This window comes from Thamnophis elegans, chromosome 8 (genome assembly GCF_009769535.1).
Source record: "Thamnophis elegans isolate rThaEle1 chromosome 8, rThaEle1.pri, whole genome shotgun sequence".
Classification (NCBI taxonomy): domain Eukaryota; kingdom Metazoa; phylum Chordata; class Lepidosauria; order Squamata; family Colubridae; genus Thamnophis; species Thamnophis elegans.
Window position 1 is genome coordinate 1,885,705 of NC_045548.1, and position 14,505 is coordinate 1,900,209.

A 14,505-nucleotide genomic window follows, 5' to 3' on the forward strand; every position below is an offset into this window, starting at 1 on the left:
CCAGATTTCCAGTTAGAAATTTTTTCCTTTAACTACGAAAGAGAAATCGTTGTGTACTGCCTCCCCATCTACCGTATTTGTTCTTATAGGTGGGGGGGGATGGAAAAATAGTTGAAAATGGAAAAAAAAAGTTGTTGCTTTATCTTCTTTTTTTAATACACCAGGTTTGTGGGGCACTGCGTATTTATCTGAGGTTTGATCATAGTGGTTAGAGATAATTCAGTAGACCTCTGGTGTAATCTGTATTGAGATAATTCTGTTTATCTTAAGAGCAAGAACTTTTGGATTGATTGTTACAAACCTATTAAGTGTAAAGATAAATTCACAAAGCCATTCCCTTTAATCTAATGGAGACCTGAGAGAGGAGATGAAGGGATGTGCCTATATCTAATTATGGTCATTGATATAATGTACAACCCATGGTTTAAGGGAGATAACATTATGCCTGAACTACATCATGTAGAACAGTTAGGTTCCCATTTAAAGGCTTTATTTGCCTCCTCTTATTAACAAACTGAATGAAGAATGAGGCAACTATCGTTCAGTTGATAATTCCAGTTGCCTGGAATCGGTTTTATTTATCATAAATGACAAGGCAAATAATGCTTACAAACCTGGCAATATGCAGCGAGAGTGACAGAACATTGTGCGTAGCTGGTCTCTGAAATATCTCATCCCTGAAGCTGAAAGTCAAAAATGACATCCTTCCAAAGGCTGTGTTTTTCATAGGGCCCACAGAACAAAGGAAGAGAAGCTGCAAGAATTTGTCATCAAAATTTTATACTTTCTCTCGCTTCTAGGTAAAACCAGATCCTCTTTTCTTTTTTTACTACTCTGATTCCTTCCTGCCTCTAATCTGTGTAATCTATCCTTATGGGCCACAACGGGGCTGTTCGGGGCAGAGTGATTTAGAGAAGGAGCTGCAAATCTCATCTCTGTCACGAACTCACCAGGTGGCCTTAAGTATATCCCTGTCAACTCCAACTTCCCATATGAAGGATAACCTAAAGTTAATCATATTGCTTTGCCTTAAGAGAAGTTCGGGAATATGTGATGGTCTTCAACATTTCTAAACTGAGGTTATTATTCATCTGGGTTTTACATATTCAGCTTTCCAAATTTAAATCGTCAGTAATTTGAACTGCTGGTGAATGTGCCGTTTTTCTACCTGTCTACCGAAAGACGACGTTTGTTTATACTAGGGAAAAAAAGTAGATTAAAAGGGAAAATATCATCACAGTTGTTAAAAAAGCTGGAATTATATTATGAAAAAGATGGCAAGATTGTTATTTGTTACTCCAGACTAGAGAAAATGGATGAAACTTGGAGGGAAACAATTCTTGCCTGAAATTTAAAAGAAATTGCATAATGAAAAGGTTATTTGACAAAGGAAAAGTTTTGTGGGCCACCCTCCTTTGCTAAACGTATTTTCTAAATTGGTCAATCTTCTTGCTTGAATGTGCAGCAGTAGTAGTAATAGTAGTAGTAGTAGTAGTAGTAGTAGTAGTAGTAGTAGTAGTAGTACCACTCTGTTTCCCTGAACATAAGACCTCACCGGATAATAAACCCAATCAGGCTTTTAAGCGCATGTGCTAAAATAACCCCTGCTCCCCCCAAAAATAAGCCCTCCCCAAAAATAAGCCCTCCCCAAAAATATTGCAACATAGCAGCAGCCATGAGGTGACCATGCTCACCACCTCCTGCACCTCAAAAATAATAAGACCTCCCCAAAAATAAGGCCAAGTGCTTATTTAGGGGGGTGTCAAAATAAGACCCTGTCTTATTTTCTGAGAAACACGGTGGTAGCAGCAGCAGCAGCAGATCCAGCTGTGAACAGTTTCTCCGTTGGGCCAAATCTCCCAGTCAGCTTCACCGAAGGTTCATACTTGGTCCTGTTGCTTTAAAAGAAGCAGAAATACTTCCTCCTTGCCCAAAACTTCTGCACTATTTTATGTATCTCAGCTTTGTCAACTCTTAGCCACCTTTTTTCTCAAGAGTCGCACACCTTACAATCTTTCCACATTTGGGTTGTTGTGCCCTTTTCCCAGCTTTATTATATTCATTTTATAATCAAATGGGGTGATCAGAACTGCACAAGTGCTACCGTTGTGGATATAATCTAGATCAGTGTTTCTCAACCTTGGCAACTTGAAGATGTCCGGACTTCATCTCCCAGAATTCCCCAGCCAGCGAATGCTGGCTGGGGAATTCTGGGAGTTGAAGTCCGGACATCTTCAAGTTGCCAAGGTTGAGAAACACTGATCTAGATTGATAGTGCTGAGAGTTGTACTTTGAGTAGTATGAGAGTATACACCAACATACAAAATAACATTTTGAAAAACAAGCCTGATCCTTACTTATCCTAAAAAAAAAAAAACATTTTTGAACGACAGCTGTTCCTGTGGACTTGTATAAAATCCAGGTTTGGGTTTCTCTTAATTTAAGATTAAAACATTAAATCTTGTCTGATTTATGACAGTAAGGAGGGACTAGATAGAAATTCCTATTGTTTATTCTAATTTATTATTTTTAAATACTAACCGTTAAAGGTGTTATTAAAAATCTTACCAAGAATGTGCTAAATTGATGTAAGATCATCTTTGTAGGCAGCACTAATTTAATGTTACTTTGAAAATTCTTACTCAGTTTTGCAAAGCTTATGATAATCAGCCAATTTAAAAAGAGCGTTTCATACTCACTCCCCACTTTGAATACAGATCATTTTTGCACAAAGACCCTCCAGCAGAGCCCCTTGGGTTCAATTTTTCTAGCTAATGGATTTTAATTTTTTCTTCCAGCAGAATTCAATAAGACCAATTTTAGCTTAGTCTCCTCTAAGGAATCGTGTTGCTGTATCTGGGTTAAAAAAAAATACACCACCAGGCACCCGGAAAAACAAGCAGCTACAATACGTGGTTCCATAGCCATACACTTTTTTTAAAGCCCTGTGTTTCCCAGGGTTCACAGCTGTGCAATTGTATATGTGTGAAAAAGGAATCACCCATTTATTTCCTCACCTGAATGAGATCAAAGGGCCTCGTGTACTTTCTGCATGTTTTAAAAGCATGTCACTAGAAGTAAAGTGTTTCCGGAACATATAACTCAATAAAAATAGAAACTTCAAAAATAAGTAGTTTAGTTTAGTTTTTTAGTTTAAATTTATTTATAGGCCGCCCTTTTCCCTAGGGGGACTCAGGGCGGCTTACAACATATAGGGTGGGAATACACACAATGACAGTTAAAAAAGAACACAAAATTAAAAATAAAAAGCAACATTCATTCATCATTCGGGTGGGGACAGATTACGATCTTTATCCCCAGGCCTGACGGGATAGCCAGATCTTGAGGGCTGTGCGGAAGGTCTGGAGGGTGGTGAGGGTACGAATCCCCACGGGGAGATCGTTCCAAAGGGTCGGAGCTACCACCGAGAAGGCTCTCCTCCGCGTAGTTGCCAGTCGGCACTGACTGGCGGATGGAACTCGGAGGAGGCCTAATCTATGCGATCTAATTGGTCGCAGGGAGGTAATTGGCAGGAGGCGGGAGGCGGTCTCTCAAGTACCCAGTAAATATAAAATTCGTTTGGGAAAGGATAACCTTCAGAAATAGAGTAAGAACAACGGTTAATGAATGTATCCTGTGGAGAACCTGTGGAAAACATTACATTATTGCAAAAAAAAAAACAAAAAACACATTACTATACATTAGCTACTATAATAATTGGTTTGCTCATATTCAAAAGCAAAGAGTATTGCAGTTTTTTTCATTTTGTTTGCAGTCCACATGGAGTTTCTAGGTAAGAATTACAGGTCAATGATCTATAAACATTAAAAGGTATATGGAAGAACAGCAACAATAAGGAAAGCGCTAAAATTAAGTTTCTTAATGAAGGAAAGTACTTACCCCCCCCCCTGCTCTTAATGTTAAATATTGCCACAAATTAAAAGGCAAAATAAACAACTCCCTTGAAGCAAACTTCACAATTGGCTTCACAATTTCCTCCTACTGTGTATATGACCAAGCTGTTTGCTTTCCTTACAGCAGGAGAAGGAAAGATATGAAAACTCTTTTCAAAAGAAGTGATTATTCACAGAAGACAATCTTCTCTAATATATTCCTTCAACACTGTATGTGCTGCTAAAAACTGCTTATTATTTAGATGTGCACAAAAGGAAATCTAAGACTGGATAGGTACATATGCAATTGTATAAATCTGATCGTGTTCTTCTTCCTTTTTCTCACTATTTGCTGAGGTGTCTCTAGATGCCTGATGTTAGAGAGCTTTCTCTCCTTGGGACATATGGCCTATGCAGTAATAGAGATAGTTACTCGCCCAAAGACCTAGAAAACCTCTGTGGTTAAGAATGGATTTAAACCAGGATCTCCCCTGATTTAATGTCTAAGACATTAGCAATAGCAATAGCAGTTAGACTTATATACCGCTTCATAGGGCTTTCATCCCTCTCTAAGTGGTTTACAGAGTCAGCATATCGCCCCCACAGTCTGGGTCCTCATTTCACCCCACCTCGGAAGGATGGAAGGCTGAGTCAACCTTGAGCCGGTGAGATTTGAACCGCCGAACTGCAGATAACAGTCAGCTGAAGTGGCCTGCAGTACTGCACCCTAACCACTGCACCACCTCGGCTCTATAGGTCTATAGGTCTTCCGTTAGATTGTGACTTAATTGCGCAAGATGGCTAGGGAGAATTATAGATTAAACGAGTGGTCATGATTTTGAGAGGACTTTTATAGCCTGAATAGTGGATTGGTAGCAGTGGTGGGTTCCAGATCCTGGTGCAACTGGTATGGTGCAATGGGATCGGGCATCCACCACATGAACATGTGCAGCGTGTGCATGCGTACTTACCACCTGTGATGATTCGCAACACCTCCGAGACACTCCAGCTGTTCGGCGGAGCGTCGCACAGGCACCATACACTCTGTGCGCGGAAGCCCTGAAAACCTCAAATGCCACTAAGGAGCACTGGCTGGTGGGCCCTCCGGAGCACCGTACTGGAATAGTACCTGATGCTCCCGGCAAGCACCAGTATGCCCATAGTGGGACGTACCGGTTGTAACCCACCACTGATTGGTAGATTAGGATTTATGGGTATAGAGCCATGTGATCAGCAAGTATGTTCGACTACCAGTTTGCCTTACAATAGCAGAAAAGGAGTTACTTCCTTCCTCTAAATTACACTGCAGAAATGAAGGCATCTGGGGGGTAACTAGCAATTGACTGCTGTGGGGAAAGATTGTGAGTTGATCAATGAACTTGAATTTGATTTTGTAACAAGAAAGCAAAGATGTCTATAATCTTCTTCAGAGCAAGAGATTTCAACAAATTCTTTTCAGTACTAATGATAGCCACAATTTTCACCATCTGTCATACAGTTCTTCTGATATTAATAAAGTATTAACCTACAAATCTTTTTGACACAGTGCCCTCTTTCTATGGAGAACATGCTCTGTTGGTTTTTGAGGCGTTTTAGTCCATAGAAACTTCTGTTATAAATGTAGCTATATAGGAGTGGAAAGGACATGGTGGCTCAGTGGCTAAGACACTGAGCTTGTCGATCAGAAAGATCAGCAGTTCAAATCCCTAGTGCCGCGTAACAGAGTGAGCTCCCGTTACTTGTCCCAGCTTCTGCCAACCTAGCAGTTCGAAAGCATGTCAGAATGCAAGTAGAAAAATAGGGACCACCTTTGAGGGGGAAGGTAACACCATTCTGTGCGCCTTCAACATTTAGTCATGCCAGCCACATGACCACGGAGACATCTTCAGACAGCGCTGGCTCTTCAGCCTTGAAATGGAGATTAGCACCGCCCCCTAGAGTCGGGAATAACTAGCACATACAGTATGTGCTAGGGGAACCTTTACTTTTACATTATATAGAAGCGGGGAGGAACCAGGAATTATTTGTCTAGGATCTGAGGTCCTTTGTCCCACAGAGAGACAAAAGGATACTGTACATTAAGCCTGGGTTTAGTAAAGAATAGAAGTTTCCACTTGTTAATGAAATCTAAAAAGAATAAAGATAAAATAATGGAAAATTGAAGACTCCAACAGTGAGGTCCTGTTCTTCTTTGTCACAAGCAGTGGTGGGTTTCAAAAATTGTTCGAACCTACTCTGTGGGTGTGGCCTCCTTTGTGGGAGTGGCTTGCCACCCATGTGACCGGATGGGAGTGGCTTGCCGCCCATGTGAACGGATATGAAGATGCCGACGACACTTATCAGAACCACCTTAAATTACCTGACACACAGCACTGGCATGCATAAGAATAGGATGTAAACTTGTTTTTTAAAAGGCATCTTTGGTTTGCGTTAAAACAACTTCAACACACGCAATGTTCTGATTGCACCACAAACGTAGTAGTCATCCTTACCTTTCACAGAGGCACTGAGTTTTATAAATATGAGCATGATAGTGTAGAATAATCATATCCAAGGACCAGTGGTGGGTTTCAAAAAAGTTTGGAACCTCTTTTGTAGGTGTGGCCTGCTTTCCGGGTCCACTGGTGGAACCTCTTCTAACCGGTTCGGTAGATTTGACAAACCGGTTCTACCGAATAGGTGCGAACTGGTAGGAACCCACCTCTGGTCATAAGATGACAAAAACTGAAAAGGAAGAAAAAGCCCCATCTTTAGGCTGAAGAGGAAGGACCTCCAAGGTTGGTGGAATCTTACAACCTTGGCTGCATTGTCGGTACATTGAAGTAGACAAGTCAGGAAAATGACTTTACAAGGACAATTGTAATTCTTCCTTATTGTTGTAGGATTTAATATCAGAATCTTGAATGTTTTTTTTCTCTCTCTCTCCCCACTCACATACCAATGAAAATCAATATGGGGCGATTTTAAATTTCTTTCTCACCCCTCCTCTCTTTCGGAGCTAAACTAATATTTATGTAATCCCTTTGCATTCCTTCTTGAAGGTTGCCTTTTGAAGTCCTCTACATTTACTCAGGGATGGCAGGGAGGCCTCCAGTTGGCCGTGTTTCCTCCTGAAGATCACAACTGATCTGCTCCTTTGTAATGAAGCATTGTTACATGTTCTTTCCTCCCTTATCCTTCATTCCTACATTCACCCTCACCCATCGTCTTCTTACCCGCTATAGCTTTTTGATCATTGTTTATCAGTACAGTACTATTGTCAGGTTCTTGGCAGCTGTTTAAAACTGTAAGTGATTTTTTTCCCCAAGCCCTGTTCTCACAAGTTCTTTAGCAAGATTGAGACAAATGGTAGAAGTACAAGTACTGGTTTTTATTTATTTAGAACCAACGTAACTCCAGGTACACCACGGGATAAACTCTCTGGATTTCTTTCTTGGAGCCTTCTTATGATCTAGTAGATATCTTCACTCATAATGGAGAATCTTGGCCCCAACTCTCTGCATAACCATTGCCGGGATGTTTGTCAGTCTGAACCAATGTTCATAAGTATTTTCAGCGTTAACTTGCTTCTGTTCCACTTGTGGCAAAAAGAGCATGATTGAAGACTACCACAGAGTCTTTACCTAATGCAGTAGGTTTTATTGACATTTGCAAACTTGTTGGGCCCTTTAAAAAAATCTGGTGTCCGTGAGATTAGGTCAAACATTCCATTTTGCTTTCCAGCTTAGTTTTCTCATCTTTCTCAGTTCATCTAACATCACATAAATAAACAAACAATATGTGGAGACGTCACAGCCAAACCAGTTGTGTTGGAATAGAAGAAAGAGTGAAAGAAACTTTTAAAATAATTCGTTGAAGCTGTAGAACATAACATTCTTCATTATGAAAAATGCCTGAATTGGCTGACATTTTTTTACTGAATATTTCAAGCAAGCGGATCAGGGTCTGAAAGATTTTGGCCAAAAGGAAAGTCACTGGAAATTATTGTAAAATAAATTAAATGCACTTTCTCTCATTTCATTCAGGCATTTTCTTCTATCCTTCAGCAAGACTCGAATTCATATTGAAAGGCTGTTAATACCAGGGACGAAGGGGAGAATATAGAGAGACTGAATACATTGGGGGCAGGGGGCGTTGTCTTAAGGCCTGTGTGCATTTAAGGTCAGTGGGCTTTTTTCTATGTGTGATCAATAGCAATAGCAACAGCAGTTAGATTTATATACCGCTTCACATGAAGGTGTTAATATCTAAGTAGGATACTTCAACATAATCCTTGCTGGCCAGAAGCTTATATCAATAGCAATAGCAATAGCAGTTAGACTTATATACCGCTTCATAGGGCTTTCAGCCTTCTCTAAGTGGTTTACAGAGTCAGCATATTGCCCCCAACAACAATCCGGGTCCTCATTTTACCTACCTCGGAAGGATAGAAGGCTGAGTCAACCTTGAGCCGGTGAGATTTGAACCGCCGAACTGCGGATAACAGTCAGCTGAAGTGGCCTGCAGTACTGCACCCTAACCACTGCGCCACCTCGGCTCTTTCAAAGTTGAATGGGCTTGAGATTCATAGAGAGAGAAAGATGAATATGTCTTATTCGGTAGAAGTATAGAGTAAGCTTAACAAAGGTTTCAATAATTGACTAGAATTGAGAGGGAATCATCCTCTAAGATCAGATTTATGATTTGGGGCTATGATTTATGATTTGGTTCTTAGATTCCTCAGCTTGCAATTCCCTAAAACAGTGATTTGCTGTTGGTTTCATCTAGAGCAGCCATAATTCCAGGGACATTATCCTCCAGTTCCAAAGATTGAAAACTATATGCAACGTAACAGAAGCGTTAATTAAAGTTTTATTAAATCCTTAGTACAGATTGAAAAAAAGGGATGGATTCTCCAGTTCTGTTCCCTGATCACCCTATTGATGGAAAAGCTCTAACATAAAATTAATTTTTATTAGATTGAACATGGTTATCGCTTCATACGATTGGAAACTTTGGCTGCATAGAATTCTCAATCACGTGAATCACTGTAACCATGAGGATAAACATTTTATTCCTATGTCCCTACAGGCAGTGCTTTTTATATATCTGAACTGAGCTGTGAAACTTTTAGAAAAAAAGGAAAACACAAAGAGGAATAGATTAGCCAGTAATTGCTTTTTACTACCTAAGTAAATAGCTCCATTAATCATGCATGCATACAGAGTGCATCTTACCTTTGCTCTGCTAATTAATCAAACCAAGTAAAAGATAATAATGATAATGTTGAAAGCATTGACTGCTATGATTCTAGCAAACATCAAGCACAGCAAGGGATTGAAAGTTACTGCACTCATTCACATTAGCATGCAAACTACCCCATGTTTGGTATTTGGCAGGAATGAAAAAATAGCACACACAATAAGGCAGCTGATTTTTTTTTTAAAAAAAAGGCTGGTATAATCCATTTAATCAAACTAATCTTTTGCTGATTTATTTAGTTTTGCTTATTTAAAACATTTGCATACTTGTCCATCTTATAGCCAAGTCTGGGCCGCTCCGAATCAAAAAGTAAAGAGAGAAACATGAAAACCATAAGAAAACTCTAAAACTAAACACATTGAAAACAACATAATCTGATGCTAAGTCAAATTGTCCCTTCCCCCAGCACTTGGGCGAATGTCAGGGCTTTACAGAATGCTAGGAGAGTCGAGGCCTTCCAAACTTCAGAGAGAAGGATGTTCTGCATGACAGGGACTTCCATTGAAAAGACACACTTCCTAGCAGGATCCAATCTGGATTAGTCACCAGAGCATAGTGTTTATGTGGTTCCTGGTTGAGTGTGGCTTCTTATTGGTTGATTGATGGACAGCTATTAAGCCACTTCCTAGCATCCATCAGATGGCAATGTTTGAGGAAAGGGAGTAGGAGCAGGCCCACCCTATCTGACCTGGTAGGATGGGTAGATATCCTTATGGAAAGTCAGCCCCATAGATAAACCTGGCACTGTGCCATAGAAGGCTTTAAAGTTGAGGTCCAGTGCTTTGAATTGCACTCAGAAAGAAACTGGCAGCCAATGCATCTCACACAACAGAGGTGTTAATATAATTGAATCATATGTATTGCATCATGAAACATTTTTCTGGCAGTAAATTCTACTCTCTCCAGTGGAGGTTGTTCTTAGTAGAATACAGAAGATTTCATGCAATAATTAAGATCCTTTGTAGAATCTTGCCCGCTTTACTGAAAGGATTAGTGACCACATTTGATTGTTGTTGACAGTGTTTGTTATTTCCCTTGAACTGCTCGCCTTATAGCTTTTATCAGCAATGAGATTTCAAAAATGGCCATTTTGTTAATGAAGTTATAAAGAGAGAATCCAGAAGATGGCTGTTTCTCCGCCATTCCAACTGGCAGCATACCTTTGTCATGGTTGCAGGAGTGGGTTTCAGGCGGTTCGCAGCAGTCCCTGCGAACCGGTTGGTCGGCGAACCCGGGAGTAAGTAACTTCCGGGAACGCCAAAGGATCCACCCGCCCGCCCGCGTTTCTTATCTGGTTTTGATGAGTTCTGCGCTTCCACGCATGCGCAGAACGCATACAGCACCTGCGCGATCCTCCAGGAGCAGCTGGAGCATTGCACAGGCGCTAGTACGCATGCGTGCACTGCGCGCGTGCACGAGGACGCCGCTGGCCCCGTTCCAACCAAACCGGTTGGAACGGGGCGAGAAACCCACCCCTGCATAGTTGCCATTAGTTTTCACACCTACTACTAGGACAATAGAAGGACCCACAACAAGAATATCTGGAAGAGTTATCAACAAGGTCAAATTGATACAGGAGGGTCACCTTATAAATCATATAAATCTTAAAAATTGCTTAGCTTTATTTCTATATATATCACTTACAGTAAGTTCATATACAGGGTGGGGCATAACCTTTTCCTAGGGGGTCACAGCAACACTTGTAATAACAACACAAATAATTCATACACCATTCGAAAGCCCATCAAAAACTGAGTTTATTGACACGATTTAATAGTCAGTATGACCACCATTAGCCCTTCGAACAGCATTCAAACGAGGTGGATAAGAACACAACAAATCTTCAAACAGTTCCGTTCGATTTTCCAGATTTTTCAACACAGTTTCCAAATTCATTCTCAAAGTTTCAACCGAATATCGATTTTGACCTTGCTCCTGAATCATCAGAGCTTCCACTTCATCCTTAATTATGGCCCCAATGTTCTCTGCCGGATTGAGATCTGGCGAATTTCCCGGCCAGACGTCATTGCCCCAAAATTCGACATTGTTTTCCTTTAACAATTGCTGAGTCGCATTTGCACGCATGCAAGGAGCTTTGTCATGAAGAAAGACAGCCTCACCAAATTTTGTGAAACATTCTTGGGCTGTTTTGTTCCAATTATCAGTAACCCAATCGGGATGACGTTTCAATTTGTTTGCAATCCATTTTCGATTGATAAACGTCGCTCCAGCATCGCGAGCCTCTCGAAAGGCAATGCATTTTATTCTGTCAATGATCCTTTGTTCTTCCGAATCGAATTTTCCAGCCATTCTTAAAGCAAATTTAACATTTAATAGCTCATTCAATTCAGTTTTTTATGGGCTTTAAAATGAGGTGTCGCGGAAGTTGTAAACTGCTGTCGATCTTGCTGTGACCCCCTAGGAAAAGGTTATGCCCCGCCCTGTACAAGTAAAGGCAGGTGACTGCCTTTACTCGCATATGAACTTACTGTAAGTGACATCCCATTCCTAATCCATAGGGTTCAATATGACGTCGGTCCAGCCTTTGCAGCTATAACAGCTTCAACTGTTCTGGGAAGGCTGTCCACAAGGTTCAGGAGTGTGTTTATGGGAATTTTTGACCATTCTTCCAGAAGAGCATTTGTGAGGTCACACACTGATATTGGACGAGTTTACATGGCCTTCCACTTCGTGGCTGAGTTGCTGTCGTTCCCAAACACTTCCACATTTTTATAATACAGCTGACAGTTGACTGTGGAATATTTAGGAGCAAGGAAATTTCACGACTGGATTTGTTGCACAGGTGGCATCCTATCACAGTTGGCAATATGGTGTGTGTGTGTGTGGTGTGTGTGTGTGTGTGTGTGTTTGTTTGTAGATTTTCATGGGTGTAGGTCTGCTGGTCTTGTTGTATTCAGGTCTTTTCCTGTGTAATATATTTATACAGTTTTGTTTTGTTTTTGTAATATAATTATACAGTTTTTCCCGTGTATATATTTATACATTTTCTCACTCAGCTGTAATAGGAGGGAAAACCAAGTCTATGAGCCATGGTAGCACAGTAATTAGAGTGCAGTACTTCAGGCTACTTCTGCTGATTGGCGGCTGCCTGCAATTTGGCAGATCGAATCTCACCAGGCTCAAGGTTGACTCAGCCTTCCATCCTTCTGAAGTGGATAAAATGAGGACCCAAATTGTTTGGGGCAATGTGCTGACTCCATAAACCACTTAGAGATGGCTGTGAAGCGCTGTAAAGTGGCACATCAGTCTAAGTGCTATTGCTATCGTTCTGATATCGCATGTCTGTTTCATTCTATATTAAGAAAATTTGGCCAGAAAAAAAAATCCAATAAACTTTCCAAATATGCATACATTCAACAAGTGATTCTAATATATTTTTACATAATTTCCTAATGCAAATACTTGCACATTTTTGAGTCATACTACAATATTCAGAATATTGCACACAAACATATACATACATATATACATACATATATGGATAAGTCTATGTATATATAGGTGTGTGTATGTATGTATGTATGTATGTATGTATGTATGTATGTATGTATGTATGTAAGTATAGCAATAGCAATAGCAGTTAGACTTATATACCGCTTCATAGGGCTTTCAGCCCTCTCTACGCGGTTTACAGAGTCAGCATATTGCCCCCAACAACAATCCGGGTCCTCATTTTGCCCACCTCGGAAGGATGGAAGGCTGAGTCAACCTTGAGCTGGTGAGATTTGAACAGCCGAACTGCAGAACTGCAGTCAGCTGAAGTAGCCTGCAGTGCTGCATTTAACCACTGCGCCACCTCGGCTCAATGTATGTATGTATGTATGAATGTATGCATGTGCATGTATGTATGGACACACAGACATACAACTATACATACATACACACACACACATACATATAATGTATACACTAGAACCTGGATGTTCCCATTCCTATGTCGATATCCTAATCATTACATCATATGATATAGAAATAAAGCCAGGATTGCCCGAAAATCTTAGCATCCTACTCTAAGGTGGGAAGTTGAACAAACATTCTAGATGAAGGCTGTGATAAAGCATTTCTCTGTTACTACATGGGTCTATCTATGAAGTTAACAGCCATTTACTTGCACTGTTTTATATTTAACCTGGATGAAATTTCTTCAGTAAGAAAGAGGATTTTTGTTGAAAATCCCACCAAAGCCATTTCTCTACGTTCATGTCTTCTTGGGTGGAAGAACCTAACCAGGCACTCAGAAGTGGTGGAACCATTAATTTTTTTTTCCCTGCAGAAGCAAACAAACTTAAAGCCTTCCTCTTCCAGTGAGAATTGGTTTAATTCTGGCTCATTTATTTTCTTTATTATCTTAAACTTTACTGACATGCACAGATGTTCAGTAAACAAAACTGCTTGCAGAAAGATGACAGGCATCTCCTCCTGGTGGCTCAGGCTCTTCAGATCCTTGTGTCATGGGATTAGGGTTTCGGATGGGATTTGGATGAATCCCAAACGGAATTTTGCTGATCCAGAAAGATTTTATGGCTCTCCAAGGTAAGCAGAAAATTGTTTAAAAACTATTTCAAGGGCTCCTGGATCATTTGATGCTTCAGAAAGCTGCAGAAAGATAGACAGCAGGACTGCAAAAAAAAATATTATAATAGTAATATTTTTTTGCTTTTGCTTTTCTATATATGGAAAACACACTTAAGTCTTGAAAAAAGAAGTGTGACAGCACGATGGAATGGTTTTTCTTTCTTGTTTGAGTCAAAGACCACCAGTTAATTTGTGGATTTCATCAATGACTGATCGATAGATTAATCTCCTAAATACAAGGAACAGTTTAACAAGAGATATCCAAGCACAATAGATGGGAATTGGATCTTACATCAAGTTTTACTGTTTCTTGTTCTGTTTTGTTTATTATTCTCAACTGATCCAGAACCTTTAGAAAGGTTTGGTAGAGAGGAGTATTTTTATGGCTTCCTGATTTCTTGTTCATTCTAGCTAGTCCTCATTCTTCTGACGAGTCCTTCCAATTTTCTAGCCCATCTTTTCCAATATTATATTTTCAGGTTTTATTTGCAAACAAATTCTTCTACCTTTCTTCATCGTGTTATTATTGTATCAATAATTTTTGCCTATAACTAATGGGCATTGCCAGAAACATGAGATGTGGCCCCCAGGAAACTACTAGCATAATATTTTAACATCTATTGTTATCTAGTCAATAGTTCCACTATAAAAATGTAATAAGATTAAAACCTTGCTTAGCAAAAGCCATGATATTAAGTTCTGCAAATTCAAAAACACTTATTGGAATATAAAAGCAAATAGCTTACTACATTTTTCTCTCCTTTCCAGATTTTGT